Genomic DNA, 16707 nt, shown 5'->3' on the forward strand with positions numbered 1-16707 from the left:
TCATTTGTCAGGAACCACCAGCGTCCCTCAACAGGTGGACGGACCGTACCACCGTCATGGGTCAGGTCAAAGGTCACGCTATCATACCCGAGGGGAGTCCATTTTTTTTTGCTGGGAATTGGTTAAATGCGGTGGTGGACGTATGGTGGCCACACCCTGGGTCTGTAGACGGGGTCATCAGGGGACAGTGCAGGGAGTCGTGACTCATCGGGTAAGACCACATGTGCAGGCGATGTGGCAGACGTGAGGGAGGTGTGTGGAACACTGAGGAGGTGTGGCTGGTCATCTCAGTGTACAGTGTGTGGCCGCCACCATCACCCACAACCACAGCAACGGATGTTTCAGGTAACTTGAAGCAGCCAAGTCCAGGGGAACAGGACCACTTCAGGAACCCGTGCTGGGGAGAGTGAGGTCGGCTGAGGTAACCACAACAAGAACTTTGACAAGAGTTGCTGTTCAAAATATCTAGGAACGAGTCAGCGTGAGGAAAGGTGTTCTAAAGAGGATGTGATGCTGTTATCACATCATGACCTGCTGACGTGACTCTTTGCCGCTCGACACAAGGTTTTGGTGCAATTACTGCGTCTGTTACTTTCTCCCTTACTGTTAGTGGTGGGACGTGGGCAGCAGACGTGATGGATGACGAACATCCACACTTCTAGATAACCAGCAGACGATGCGCCGCCCTCGTCCACCTGGGCTGGGGCTGTGCTGCGGAACTCGAGTCGTACTCCATCCGTGTTTGCACAAGGAAGTGATGGATGTGACGAAGAGAACCTAGCGTGATGGACTTACTCTGTCGGTGTGTGGATCCTAATGTTACAATAAAGGCCACAACGACACAGGAAGACGAGTGAGAGTGTGACTAAGAAGAACATCAGTTGATGCTTAGATAACGCTGAACATGGGGGAGGGTTAGGCAGGAAGGAGCCAACATACATCTCCAGCTGAAATCCTTTTTCCGACGATGCTCTGGCGAGATGCAGCAACACACTGAAAGTTCTCACTCCGGACTGTGTTTATCAGAGGATGCCACAGTCTGCATACAAACTCTGCCAAGTTCGTGTCGGGGAAAGATCTTTGAACGACGTGAATGCGGTCTGGGAAGAAGCTGCCGTGAGATTACCTTTTGAGCCAGGCACAGCGGAGTGGGAGGGAAGCCGTGCGGCGTGAGCGAGGTTGTCTGACTTTGAGGTTAGTGTGTTAAGCCGTGACTGCCTGCATGATGCACAGTCGGTGGGACTGATGGAAGCGTTCCTGGATGATACTACGGGAGCCAGTATGGTCGGCCCTGGGGGAGTATCAGGCCCTGGCTGGCTGGTATTTCCCTGGAGGGATATCACTCGTGTGTAGACAGAAGGTAAACAAGTGCCTTAATCATGCATCAGGAATGATAATCATTCGTATGAGGCGAAGAAATCCCTTGCATCAACTTTGATGTGCTTCCTAGAGTCATAGATCCATCCTAGAAATGGTGTACGCGAGATATTCTCGTAATTCATCATTTTGCTGAAATGCACTAAGTTGGTAGATTCATGATTCACATTCTGGGAGAACCAATGTTTCCTCGTGACGTCCACGGACGGAACTGTAGCCTGCCACTATACCCTTGTGCGACAGGCGTCTCTGATCAATTTCTATATAATAACATGGAATACATTGAGCAAGACTGTGAGTATATTTACTGTATCTGTATCTGTCTCAGACATTATGAGAGCTTCCACAATGTGTGTTATGATTATCTTGCAAAGGTTAACGGAGGGAAATGATTAGTACCAACAGAAGCTAAGCAGATTGAGCTGAACATTAACAACAGAAGGTGAGGCAAGCGAGATAATCAGTAACAACAGAAGCTACGGAGAGAGATATAATCAGTACCTACAGAAGCTGAGGAGAGAGAGATAATCAGTACCAACAGAAGCTGAGGAGAGAGAGAGATACAGTGACTATAGAAGCTAAGGGGTACGAGATAAACAGTAGTAGCAGGAGCTAAGACGAGTGAGAGAAGCAGTAACTACAGAAGCTGAGGGAGGCGAGATATATAGTAAGTACAGAAGTTAAGGGAGGCGAGATATATAGTAAGTACAGAAGTTAAGGGAGGCGAGATATATAGTAAGTACAGAAGTTAAGGGGAGGGAGCTGAACGGTTACCAGAAAATTCAAAGTCATTAACGAGGTTGACTTAAATTTCACGATGAACACCGCTGATATATGTGGAATGATGAAAAAGAGTTAATGAGACAACCGCTGATTTAGAGATGATTAATGGTCGTGAGAAATAATTAATGGGACAGCCATGGCATTTGTGGAGTTTTATGCGGAGGTGAGACAGGCTTTTGTCTGCCCTGGTCTGTGCTGGGGCCAGTGTCTGGCACTATACATTGCATCGGGGGATATACCGTCCTCACACACACACACACACACACACACACACACAGTCATTCTTCTTAACTGTTGTGGTTTCGTTCGTGGCCAGGCAGACTGCTAGCCACATACCGCCTGTGTGTCGCACTGGGCGACCAAGAGGGTTGGGAAGGAGGGGCTGGAAGTCTTCTCCTACTGTATTATCACCATCTATCAACAGGAACAGAAGCATGATCCAAACGAGGATTATCCCTTTAGGGCTGTATTATTAGTTCCTGACGCTACCTTGCTATGATAAGAATGACGATAGGAAAAAAAAAAGAGATGTGTATTTGCCATCAAGAATGTTTTCAGGTCACCACTACACATGAGACACCACCACACCACACCAGCGGTACTTGAGGGACAACCGATGCATCAAGGTGGATGGATTCCAGCCCGGACCTTTCTGTCTCTTGATCTGATACGAGTCTAACTAAGGTAACAGCCGCCACCGCTGCCCTTCATGACCCATAACTGACCACAGAGTTGAGCTGCCATGATGACACTTGTGGTGGTGAGGGGGAGCTGTCACACGAAGGATGTGGGTGGACGGTAGGGACCACAGGATCACACAGAACCTTGACATCACTGACTCACAGGATCACAGAGGGCGTCACGGCTCACAGGATCACAGAGGGTATTACTGGCTCACAGGATCACAGAGGGCATCACTGGCTCACAGGATCATAGGGAGCGTCACTGGCTCACAGGATCACAGAGGGTATTACTGGCTCACAGGATCACAGAGGGTATTACTGGCTCACAGGATCACAGAGGGTATTACTAGCTCACAGGATCACAGAGGGTATTACTGGCTCACAGGATCACAGAGGGTATTACTGGCTCACAGGATCACAGAGGGTATTACTGGCTCACAGAATCACAGAGGGTATTACTAGCTCACAGGATCACAGAGGGTATTACTGGCTCACAGGATCACAGAGGGTATTACTAGCTCACAGGATCACAGAGGGTATTACTGGCTCACAGGATCACAGAGGGCATTAGTGGCTCACAGGATCACAGAGGGTATTAGTAGCTCACAGGATCACAGAGGGCATCACTGGCTCACAGGATCACGGAGAGCCACATCATCATTGACGCCTAGGATCATATAAGCCCGGATGATCAGCAGGTGAGGAAGTGCGAGGGAAGAGGCTCCTCCCCATACAGTGAAAATGTATGTTATGAAATGGGTAACGTATACAGAATAACGTGAGGCCACGTCATTACTTGCCTGTCGAGACGCCCACACGTCCACACACTCGACATATGACCAGTCCGTGAGGTAACCTGATCACATCTTTGAACACCCAGACAATCACCAGCTCACAAGATGAAGTCTCCAGATCAACACGACGGCTGCTCATATACTGTATCTTAATAACTGTATATTCCTCCCACCCTGCCTGCCTTCCTTTAGACCCAAAAGCATCTTAGTGTTGTACCATCTCTTGCAGATGGAGTAGAGTTATGATGGCCGACCTAACGTATTTCTCCATCACCTCAGTGCCCTATGTCAACCCCCCCTCAGCCTCAGACCTGCTACACAACCTTCCGTTTTTTTTTTTCATACCAGACGGAGTAGTCAGGTGTGTTCCCTCATTAACGTTACAATTTATTTGATCGTTCCATTTTGTTTTGCGTCAGTCTTGGTTACCTTGAATATATAGTTTCTTTTTTTTTATCATCTGCCTCACATGACATCTGACGTTCATCATGCGTCCACCCAACGATCCTTTTGACGTCCTCATTCCTCCATGCTCCCCCTCCGTGCTCCCCCTCCGTGGTCACTTCATCACCCGAGATGTCTTACTGGCAGATGACCAGGAAGCACACAGTCAGCAGGTCCGCGGCCGCCGGCCAGCCAGTCATCCTGTCTTGCCTACAAGCTTCTCCCTTATCACGTCACACATACACAGTCCTTCATGGTTTGAACCCCTCGAGCACGACAGTACGACCCTTGAACATGACCCCCGACCCTTGAGCATGACCTCCGACCCTTGAGCATGACCTCCGACCCTTGAGCATGACCCACGACCCTTGAGCATGACCCACGACCCTTGAGATTGACCTCCGACCCTCGAGCATAACCCACGACCCTTGAGTATGACCCACGACCCTTGAGTATGACCTGCTACCCATTGATATGACGGAACAACCTTTGACTATGATTTACTCGATAGACCTTACCCTTAAGGGTCAGGTCAAAGGTCACGCCAGTGTACCCAAGGGTTGTCCAGTCGTGAGCAAGAGTCGTACTGTGCTGCTCAGCATGTTACCTACCGCAGGAGCACACACACACACACACACCGAGGTTTCCCTCGCTACGTGATCCTGTTACATCCTCGCCAGGGTGTCCTCCAGCCACGTCTTCATGGTGGTGGCCACACTCGCCTGAAGTCCATGGTCATCTTGTGGTTGCAGGTGGAACAGTGAGGGTGAATGAATGACGTATACCTGAGGAAGTTAGTAATGATTGAGAATCAATAATCATTGGTATTTTCCACCAGACTTTTCATGCCCATTCCTCTAGCGTGCTCCTCCTCTACAAACATCATCATCATCACGTTTACCAGCAGCTGAATTCACGTCAGCCATCAGTAGGAACAGGAGGTCACAACATTCTCTCTATGCGTCGTCTTCACGTCGTGATGTATTGTCCTGCCGTCAGATGGGAGTGTAGTGACTACTACAAGAGAACGAGATACTTCTCGTCCCTGGGAGACGTTACGACAACATGACAGATTCCCAGATATTACGTCAGCTACATCCCAGTCTTGCCTCACTGTTGGCGTCCTCACGCGCGCCAGTGACAACTTCATCACATCGGCAGATTCAGGAGGGTCTGGGTGTAAACACTTGAGGCAGGGGAGGAGTGGCTCTCGTCCAGCTCTTGAGGTGGGGGAGGAGTGGCCCTCGTCCAGCTCTTGAGGCGGGGAAGGAGTGGCCCTCGCCCAGCACTTGGGGCGGGGAAGGAGTGGCTCTTGTCCACTACTTGAGGCGGGGGAGGAGTGGCCCTCGCCCAGCACTTGAGGCGGGGGAGAAGTGGCCGTCATCCAGCACTTGAGGTGGGGGGAGGAGTGGCCCTCGCCCAGCACTTGGGGCGGGGAAGGAGTGGCTCTCGTCCATTACTTGAGGAGGGGGAGGAGTGGCCGTCATCCAGCACTTGAGGCGGGGGAGGAGTGGCCCTCGTCCAGCACTTAATGCGTGGCCCTCGTCCAGCGCTTGAGGCGGGGGAGAAGTGGCCGTCATCCAGCACTTGAGGAGGGGGTCTTAAGTCATTTTGTTACTCTTAACTTTCCCGTCCATCAATGTTTCTCCTTAATCCTCCTCACATCCCCACTACCCCATCTTTCATTCCTCTCTCGCCTCTCCTTTCCTACCTTCTCCGTTCTCACTCCTCCCTCCCTAGCCTCGCTCCTCCCTCCCAGTCTCTACACTCCCTTCCCTCGGTTTTGTCTTCCTTTAATGATTGTATTTTCCATCCTTTTCCTCGTTCTTTTACACCCTTTCCCCACTTCATCTACTATTGCTTTCTTTCCCTTTACTTTTCCTTCCTTATTAATTTACTTCTTCTAATTATCTTTCCTCTTTTCCACTTTTTGTGAACTCCCTCTCCCTTCTCCCACTTCGCCTTGCTCACTCCTCTCTTCCCATATCTTCTTACATTTACCTTTACTTTTTGCGCTTCCCTTCCCCTGTAGCCACCTTTTCTTCCTTACCTCTTCTCACTTTTTTCATTTCCCACCCCCACATTTCTTCAGCTTCAACTTCCCCCTTCTTCATTTATCACTTCTTGTTGTTTTCTTCTCTTCCTTATCTCTTTAGAGCTTACCCCTGTGGTGTATACCTCTTTATCCCATCCTCCCTCTTCTCGGTTCCTTCCTTATCGCCCCGTCTCTTCTCCCCTTCCGTCATCTTCCGTGTCCCCACGTCTCTCTCTCTCTCTCTCTCTCTCTCTCTCTCTCTCTCTCTCTCTCTCTCTCTCTCTCTCGCCTCCTCCTCCTCCTCCTGGCTGATGGAGGGGGAGCAGCACACCCGGCCCCCCTCGTGATACATTCACCCACCAAGTTTGTGGTTAGAGCCAGAAGTCTCCTGCCAAGGGCTGTGTAATGTGTCAGGGCAACAGACATCCCCGTCTGTTGCCCTCAGGACACCCCGCCCCCCAATGGGCTGTGTCATTTGTCAATAGAACAGACAGCTCCGTCTGTTGCTCCTACGTCCGCCAGAGGCTGTGTAATGTGGCAGGGAAAACGTACAGACCCGTTTGCTGTCCTTATGCACTCTTGTGACCTGTGTGGGTTGTGTGTATCTGCTAGGGAGGTGGGGATAGAGCGAGGGTGTGTAGCGAGTAGGAGGAGGAGGTAGGTGTATGCTGGGTTTTCTCTGCATATGGAGAGGCAGCACTACACTCGTGGGGACCCGCCACTTCTCCCACATCAGTCATGCAGGTTTGGAAATCTTCTTGTTAGACTCGTGTTTATTTATTCTTCGTTTCGCTTGTTCATGTCCACACGGCTGTGCCCGGAGGTGTCCTCTCACATGTTCCTGTGTTCACCTGGCTTAACCCAATCTCCAGTTGTCCTCTTGTTCTGGGTTATCTTCCAGCGTCAGAGAACTGTGGTGTGGTAACGTCGTCATGGCCTTTTAGGACTTTGTCAGTAGTTGTCATGTTTCCACTTAATCTTCTCTCTTCTAATTAGGACAGATCGAGCGTGTGTGTGTGTGTGTTCCTACGTACAGACCAGCCGGGTTGCAACGCCCTGTTTTGCAGACCTTTATACAGACGTCCATTTTCTCTGCGAATATTTCCTCCAATTGTCCCGACTACGTTAGAAATGTTGTCTCGTTCGCTCTCATACATTCAGTGTTGTAAGTTGATTGAATCACATTAATTTCTACTTGATGCACCGAAGTGTGTGTTAATGATGCTCTCTGAGTAAAAGAACCGTCCCAATATGCAGAGCAGATGATCACACAATAGACACGTTAAGGATTTATCTGTGAAATATGTCAAATGTTTATTTTTTTTAACCAGATGAAGAGCAACACGTGACCATGTAAAGTGTTCGCTCAACGCTTGGCTTTTGTGTCTGGCCTTCATACCTGTACCAGCTGGGCCAGCTGCCCTACACTGGTCTATGTTTAACTTGAAGATTGTTCTTAGTATTGTGAGGCAAAATTGGCGAAGGTGCAAGGGTATCTGTTTTTCTTTTCGCTTTTTTTTTTTTCTCATTGCAAGACTCTGATCACAGTATTGTTGCCTATATATGGATGTAAACACACACACACACACACACACACACACACACACACACACACACAGGAGAAACTACCTCCTGTGGGCTAAGTAAAAGATCATTGTAAAGAAGTTCTTAGATTCTCTGAGAGTGACGATCCGTTTCAGGGAATGAAGAGGGTTGGATGGTTTGTGTATATCTGCGGTGCCAGAAACACGTGCGACCGTGCCACACAGGAGACTAGTAGAGGAGCTGGATCTTCAGGTAGGAACGAGGAGGAGACTCCTTCCATGGTTGAAGAAAATAACTTTGATGGAAGGGAACGAAAGACGCATGTCTGAGGGGCGCGCTCGATATAGATTGGGGTCACATATGGCGTGTCGCAGGGCCCAGTCCAGGTCCATCGCTTCTTTCGGTGCAAGTCACTGGCTTGCCAGAAGGACCATCACAATCATACGTGAATGATATGTTTGCGGATGATGCTGAGGTCATGAAGGAAGCCAATGATGATGGACTGCATCAGCTTGCAAGGGGACGCAAGCAAACTCCAAAAGTGGGTTCGATACATGGCTGATGAAATTGGACCCAAGTAAATGCCAAGTAATGAGAATGACAAGCAGTGAGAAAGGCCTCGATGCGAAAGATATCTAGCGAGACATTAATAATATGCAACAATTTGTGTGTGATAAGGATTTGGGAGTTGGCATTTTAACCTGCCTTGTCTCTGGAGAAGATTATAGAGAAACACTGTTGCTGACGAATGGTGACGACACACGAAGAACAAATAGATAAGGTCCAGAGGAGGGGTAGCAAAATTAAGACAACTGGCTGTCAGAGAGGTTATGGGGTAGTCAAGTCGGCCCACCATGGAAGGGAGAAGAGTTAGGAATGACTTGATCACCATCTTTTGAGCTTGTAAATAAACCAGTTTGATGACGTTAACAGCACAACTGTTCCTCGAATGATGCAAATACAGAGCAACCAGAGGCCACAACATGAAGTTAAACAGGAATTTCCTAGAAAAGATATAAAGATGGACTTTCAGAGTACAAGAGTGGTGGCTGAATGGAGTAAAGTGGTTCATGAAATTCTGATGTGGAGGACGTAATGAAGTTCTGATAGTTGTCTGCCAGTAGAGGGACCGCCTGATTGTTCCACCGGTCTGGTATTTTCTTGCTTTCATCCCTACCTTGTTTATGTGCTAGTCATGTTAGTATGGGAATAATATCACATAAAGAACAAGGAAGGACAGTAAAAGGAATAGGAGGAGGGGAAGTAAGAGGAGTAGAGGGAGGGGAAGTAAGAGGAGAGGAAGGAGGAGAAGTAAGAGGAGTGGAAGGAGGGGAAGTAAGAGGAGTGGGGGAAGTGGAAGTAAGAGGAGTAGGAGAGACTAAATGAAGGATGAGACTTATTCATGTCCTCTCCTCCCTCCCCTCCCTGCCTCCTTCCATCTCTCTCTCCTTCCCTCCCTCCCTCCTTTCCCTCCCTCCCTCCTTTCCCTCCTTCCCTCCTCCTGTGCCACAGTCCACCATTGATGGTTCTCAGTGTCTGGGATTTATCTTCCTTTTATGGTTTTATTCTCACCATCTACGCGTAATGTCCCCCATCGGTGTGGGACCTCACACCACATGTTCCCGTCCTGCTCGTCCACTCACACAGCTCCACCATTATGTAAAGCCACTTGTGTCTGTTTGTGAAAAGTTTTTACAGTTTTATTATAAAATCTAATTTTCGTACATTTGCGTGTTTTCCACTGGCTCCTTTTTGATATTCTTGTGTTTTTCTATTTCATTATTATTATTAGGATATTTTCTGACTACTGTCTTCTTCACCAGTGTTATATCCCGACCTGTGTCCAGTTTTTTCTATCAGTTTTTATCTATGTTTTGTTGTTTATGGCTACGGATTGTTTATTTGTGAACACTGTTTACTTCGTCGTCAAACCAGTGAGTTCTGAACCTCTCTAACAGAGCGGCAGCATTTGAGTTCCTAATATGAATTTTTTGTAGGTTTAGATTATACAAGTCAAGCCTCCTTACTTCACGTCTGTATCCCATATGAGGTTTTGTGTAACATATTTTGTTGTCAGTGAAGCTTCACCCCACACGTACTACGGGGTCTTGTGTCTAGTTCGTCCAGCAGTGCAGCCAGCGTCATCTGCTCTGCCAACATAACCCCGGCCCTCCGTCGCTGGTGAGGTGCCCTGCTGAGTGATCCACGTCGGTCCGTCTGCTTCAGTCTGCAGTTCCACGTGAGCAGTTCCTCCCCCTCCATTGTTCCTCCCCTTTCTTATCCACGCTGGGTCGTCCCATTCTCTCTCTCTCTCTCTCTCTCTCTCTCTCTCTCTCTCTCTCTCTCTCTCTCTCTCTCTCTCTCTCACGCCCTCCCGTTCCTTCTCATTGGCTGTTCTCGGGAGTCGAGAAGGATGGAGCGATGGAAGAGTGAAGGAGGTGGAATCCTTCACCATCTTCTCATATTACCATCCCTCTCATGTCCCGTTCGTTCCCGTTCCTTCCACTCGTCGTTCGTCTTTCACACATCTTCGCTTTCCTCTTCCCCTTGAACCTTACGTTCCTACTTTCTACGCGCAAATCCTTCCTTTCTTATCGCTGTTCTCCTCTGACATCCTTTCTCCATCTATGTCGATATGGAATTTGGGATCCTGTTCAGTGTCCTGCAGAGTGGATAACCTGGTGTGATTGTCTGTGTTCCCAAGTGATCTGCTCTGTCATTACCTTCCCTTTCTCTCCTTACTTTCTTCCTTTTCTTCCCTACTTTCTCGTTATCCCCTGTTATGTCAGTTCTACACTGGGAGTTGTGGCAGCCTGATCAGGTCATGGTAACTGGGTGAAGCTTGACGTAGTTGGTGTGGCATTATAGAGTCATGGATACCTGGGTGGATGATGATAACATGGTGGCCTGAGATATTGTGATCTTAGAATGTCATCATTTTGTTGACGTATTTCTTCGCCCGTGCCATGCAAGATCATCGTTGCCATGACATGGTCAACACTACACCTTCCCCTCTCACGTGTGTGTGTGGGTGTGTAGCTTGGATCTCGTCACAGTTTACACAGACATATTATACAAGGAGAACATGACATATTAATATATATTTTTCCCTCCCCATATCTGTCAGCTGCCAGCGTCTTCTCCCCCCCACCGTGTTTCCCTCCCCGTCTGTATATCTAATTCCCTCCCCTCCCTCCTCCTCCTTCTTCTTCCTCACCTCTACATATGTCTTCCCTCCCTCCCACTTATCCTCATCTCTCCCACCTTCGTCATTTCCACCTCCACCTTCCTTCTTCCCTACTCGGGGGGGGGGGGGGGGCTGTGGTGGGGGTGGGGGGCCCCCAGCAGGAGCCCTGCGCCCCTCGCCGTCTTACCCCACCACCTCCCCCACCTTAATGATTCCCGTTTCATTCTTTTACACAGACCAGTTGACAAGTGTCGCCTTACTGGGAACTGCGCCCATAAAACATCTGAGACACGAGCGGTCTGTCCACCATCTTAATTATGACGTGTGTGTGTTTGTGTGTGTGTGTGTGTGTGTGTGAACGGGACACACGCGAGTGCGTTGTGAGGGTTACGGTGTATGAACCAGGTTCATAAAGCATTAAGCATAGCATGATAAGTGAAGAACGTATGTTCATACTGTGTAGGAAAGAGAAAATCGGTCACACGAAAGATAATAATCAGTGAAAGAAAACGGCGGAAGAAGACGGTGGAAGCCAGTAAATATCCACCATTTGCCGTTATTGGGTAAAAACAACAGAACTTTGGCAATCTGTGTCTTCCAACGACCATCCACAAAATGATCCAAGATATTAGGAAAACTGGGGTCATCTGAGGCAGTGGTTCCTGTCCCTGTTGAGTGGCCTACCACTCCCCTGCCTCTCCTCCACCTGACATCTGAGGCAGTGGTTCCTGTCCCTGTTGAGTGGCCTACCACTCCCCTGCCTCTCCTCCACCTGACATCTGAGGCAGTGGTTCCTGTCCCTGTTGAGTGGCCTACCACTTCCCAGCCTCTCCTCCACCTGACATCTGAGGCAGTGGTTCCTGTCCTTGTTGAGTGGCCTACCACTCCCCTGCCTCTCCTCCACCTGACATCTGAGGCAGTGGTTCCTGTCCTTGTTGAGTGGCCTACCACTCCCCTGCCTCTCCTCCACTTAACATGACGTCTGTAGTCTTAGCACAAGACAGTAAGATCATCTCAACCAGAAGAAACAAATCATGTGTATCACTGTGACGTGTTGTGGAGGAGCACCACTGTATGATATTCCCCGACGCGAGAGAATGTATTCATATATTTTGTATTCATGTCTATCACTTGTAAGACCACGTACCACCAGTGTACCACTAGCGGTAAAACGCGTACCACCAGTGTACCACTAGCGGTAAAACGCGTACCACCAGTGTACCACTAGCGGTATACGCGTACCACCAGTGTACCACTAGCGGTAAAACGCGTACCACCAGTGTACCACTAGCGGTATACGCGTACCACCAGTGTACCACTAGCGGTAAAACGCGTACCACCAGTGTACCACTAGCGGTAAAACGCGTACCACCAGTGTACCACTAGCGGTAAAACGCGTACCACCAGTGTACCACTAGCGGTAAAACGCGTACCACCAGTGTACCACTAGCGGTAAAACGCGTACCACCAGTGTACCACTAGCGGTATACGCGTACCACCAGTGTACCACTAGCGGTATACGCGTACCACCAGTGTACCACTAGCGGTATACGCGTACCACCAGTGTACCACTAGCGGTAAAACGCGTACCACCAGTGTACCACTAGCGGTAAAACGCGTACCACCAGTGTACCACTAGCGGTATACGCGTACCACCAGTGTACCACTAGCGGTAAAACGCGTACCACCAGTGTACCACTAGCGGTAAAACGCGTACCACCAGTGTACCACTAGCGGTATACACGTACCACCAGTGTACCACTAGTGGTAAAACGCGTACCACCAGTGTACCACTAGTGGTATACGCGTACCGCCGGTCGGGAAGGACTGGTTGATGTTAAGGGGTGTGAGCGGGCCACAGTCATAGTCTGATGGATCATTATAACTTTATTTTACCTGGACGCTTCCTGAAGAAGCAATAGAAAACGGTGTCGCCTGAGCCTGGTGGGTGATGTTTCCAGGAACATAATAATCTCGAATATTACAACGAATTATGTCGGTCGAGTTGATTGGTAATGATGATGGAACGACGTAGTAATTATCGTTATTAAAGGTAATGATGAAGTCCAGCTGATGGTCGACTGTAATTCGTCTATTGATTATAACGAGAAGTGTGTATGTAGGAGGAAACAGTTGCCATGTTGTGCCACCATCTTGTGTGTTGTCGACCAATCATGATGGTGGTCATGTGTCTCTGTCTGTCTGTCTGTCTGTCTGTCTCAGTAGCTCTCCCGGTTCTCCAAATTGTACTTGATTTCGTGATGAATGTTGGGCACTCGTGAGATTAGGTTAGAAAATGGGTGGATAGGGTAGTTTGATCGAGTAAGTAACGTAAGGGTAAGAGAGATGTGTGGAAATAAAAAGAGCGTGGTTGAGAGAGCAGAAGAGGGTGTTTTGAAATGGTTTGGGCACATGGAGAGAATGAGTGAGGAAAGATTGACCAAGAGGATATATGTGTCGGAGGTGGAGGGAACGAGGAGAAGAGGGAGACCAAATTGGAGGTGGAAAGATGGAGTGAAAAGGATTTTGTGTGATCGGGGCCTGAACATGCAGGAGGGTGAAAGGAGGGCAAGGAATAGAGTGAATTGGAGCGATGTTGTATACAGGGGTTGACGTGCTGTCAGTGGATTGAATCAAGGCATGTGAAGCGTCCTGGGTAAACCATGGAAAGCTGTGTAGGTATGTATATTTGCGTGTGTGGACGTGTGTATGTACATGTGTATGGGGGGGATTGGGCCATTTCTTTCGTCTGTTTCCTTGCGCTACCTCGCAAACGCGGGAGACAGCGACAAAGTATAAAAAAAAAAAAAAAAAAAAAAATATATATATATATATATATATATATATATATATATATATATATATATATATATATATATATATATATATATATATACACACACACACACACACACACACACACACACACACACACACACACAAGTTCACAGGTAGCATATGTACATGAGATTTAGGTAAAACCACAAGGAAACAAAAATTACGAAGCGTCAAGCGCTTTCGTATATTACATGGTCAGGACTGAGTACAGATACATAGAACCAGAATATATTATACACCAGCCGCCACTGGGCGGGGCAAGTGAATACATGAAGACACAGGTGAAGTGATTAGGGCACAGGTCACCCTCTATGACCTCGCCTCTCAAGTTACAAACTCTGTTTACCTTATTTTCTAAATATATTTTATGCCATACTTCTACCAGCTGTCAACTCACGGTAGAGGGGGTAGCGCCAGGAACAGACATTACATCACGTGAAGACGAAATATTATTATTATTCTCTTACCTTCATCACCAACACTTGCCTTCATCATCCTAGTCCTGCTCCCTCTCCCAGTATATTCCCCCATACCTTCTATACTTGCTTCTCCCCCTTCCCTTCACCCCCGCATTATTCCCCATACCTTCCATTCCCTTCCCCTCCTGACAGCGCCCCAGGAGGGCCTGAACATGGTGGTCAAACCTCAGGGCACAGTGGCACACTCTCCTGGTCTCTTGGAGCGAGACATGACGTGTTGTGGTACGCCAGCGAGGGAAGGCTTCACACCCAGAACACCACCGCCTCCTCCTCCTCCTTCAACTGACGTCATGTGATCCCTGAGAAACCTGACGTCACACCAGTGACGGAAACTTGACGTCACACCAGTAACAAAGATCTGATGTCACGCCAGTAACAGAAACCTGACGTCACAGCAGGAACAGAAACTTGACGTCACGCCTGTAACAGAAACCTGGCGTCACACCTGTAACAGAAACCTGGCGTCACACCTGTACCAGAAACCATACGTCACACCAGTAACAGAAACTTGACGTCACAGCAGTAACAGAAACCTGACGTCACAGTAGTAACAGAAACCTGACGTCACTCCTGTAACAGAAACCATACGTCACACCAGTAACAGAAAGAAACCTGACGTCACACCAGTAACAGAAAGAAACCTGACGTCACAGCAGTAACAGAAAGAAACCTGACGTCACACCAGTAACAGAAAGAAACCTGACGTCACACCAGTAACAGAAAGAAACCTGACGTCACACCAGTAACAGAAAGAAACCTGACGTCACACCAGTAACAGAAAGAAACCTGACGTCACACCAGTAACAGAAAGAAACCTGACGTCACACCAGTAACAGAAAGAAACCTGACGTCACACCAGTAACAGAAAGAAACCTGACGTCACACCAGTAACAGAAAGAAACCTGACGTCACACCAGTAACAGAAACCTGACGTCACACCAGTAACAGAAACCTGACGTCACACCAGTAACAGAAACCTGACGTCACACCAGTAACAGAAACCTGACGTCACACCAGTAACAGAAACCTGACGTCACACCAGTAACAAAGACCTGACGTCACACCAGTAATAGAAACCTGACGTCACAGCAGGAACAGAAACCTGACGTCACACCAGTAACAGAAACCTGACGTCACACCAGTAACAGAAAGAAACCTGACGTCACAGCAGGAACAGAAAGAAACCTGACGTCACACCAGTAACAGAAACCTGACGTCACACCAGTAACAGAAACCTGACGTCACACCAGTAACAGAAACCTGACGTCACACCAGTAACAAAGACCTGACGTCACACCAGTAATAGAAACCTGACGTCACAGCAGGAACAGAAACCTGACGTCACAGCAGGAACAGAAACCTGACCACACCAGTAACAGAAACCTGACGTCACAGCAGGAACAGAAAGAAACCTGACGTCACACCAGTAACAGAGAGTCCTGACGTCACACCAGTAACAGAAAGAAACCTGACGTCATACCAGTAACAGAAAGAAACCTGACGTCACAGCAGGAACAGAAAGAAACCTGACGTCACAGCAGGAACAGAAAGAAACCTGACGTCACACCAGTAACAGAAAGAAACCTGACGTCACACCAGTAACAGAAACCTGTATAAAATGTCAACTGAAAATGTTTGTGGATGTTGTACAGCCCAGAGAACCACTGGACAGGAAACGATTGACCTGGATATGAGGAAAGTGGATCCCGAGTCGATAAATGAGCATCAGTTATTGTGCATTTAAACCACAACCAGAGACTTGATCAACACGTATGAGGTTGGTGACCAACCAGCCAGGGAATTAGTGATCACTGTATTGTCCAGTCCAACGTAAAACTGTTGCTCTGATGTCAAAGTCAAAAGACGCGACCCCTGACACACTTTCCGCCTCGACTTGGGTAACGTGAATTGGAGGAGAGTCGTGGAAGGTGGACACAGGTGGAAGGTTCTGGGGAAACTTGAGGAATACGACATTTCCCCCATCAGTGGCTCAGCCTCCCCTACAGTCGTGGAAAGGAGAGGTGAAAGGGGAGGAGCCAGGGTGGGATGGCTGAAGAAATTACTCTCTTGAGTAAATGGAAAAGAAAGTCCGACGTGGTACACGAGCCCAGTGGCGACCAAGAGGACTATGAAACGGTCGTAAGATTATAAAGAAATTCTGGGACCAGATACAGAAAACGGTGCCAAGATGTATATGATAAAGGCCCACAGGACGTTACGATATATAAGCTACAGAACAGGGCCAAACACTCACCCTATATATATATATATATATATATATATATATATATATATATATATATATATATATATATATATATCTTTTCTTTCTTTCATACTATTCGCCATTTCCCGCGTTAGCGAGGTAGCGTTAAGAACAGAGGACTGGGCCTTTGAGGGAATATCCTCACCTGGCCCCCCCTTCTCTGTTCCTTCTTTTGAAAATTGAAAAAAAAATGAGAGGGGAGGATATATAGCCCAGGCCACACCTCGCTTAGAATACGCTCTTCAGTTCTGGTGACCAAACATAGTCAAGGATAAA

At 48.1% G+C, this 16707-nt stretch overlaps 1 long non-coding RNA gene across 1 annotated transcript in view; it reads left to right on the forward strand.

Moving 5' to 3' along the window:
• The window catches only part of LOC139749631 (uncharacterized), a 597160-nt gene that overhangs the window by 166512 nt on the left and 413941 nt on the right, over positions 1-16707 (forward strand). The window lies entirely within an intron of this gene.

Source organism: Panulirus ornatus, chromosome 1 (genome assembly GCF_036320965.1).
Source record: "Panulirus ornatus isolate Po-2019 chromosome 1, ASM3632096v1, whole genome shotgun sequence".
Taxonomy (NCBI): domain Eukaryota; kingdom Metazoa; phylum Arthropoda; class Malacostraca; order Decapoda; family Palinuridae; genus Panulirus; species Panulirus ornatus.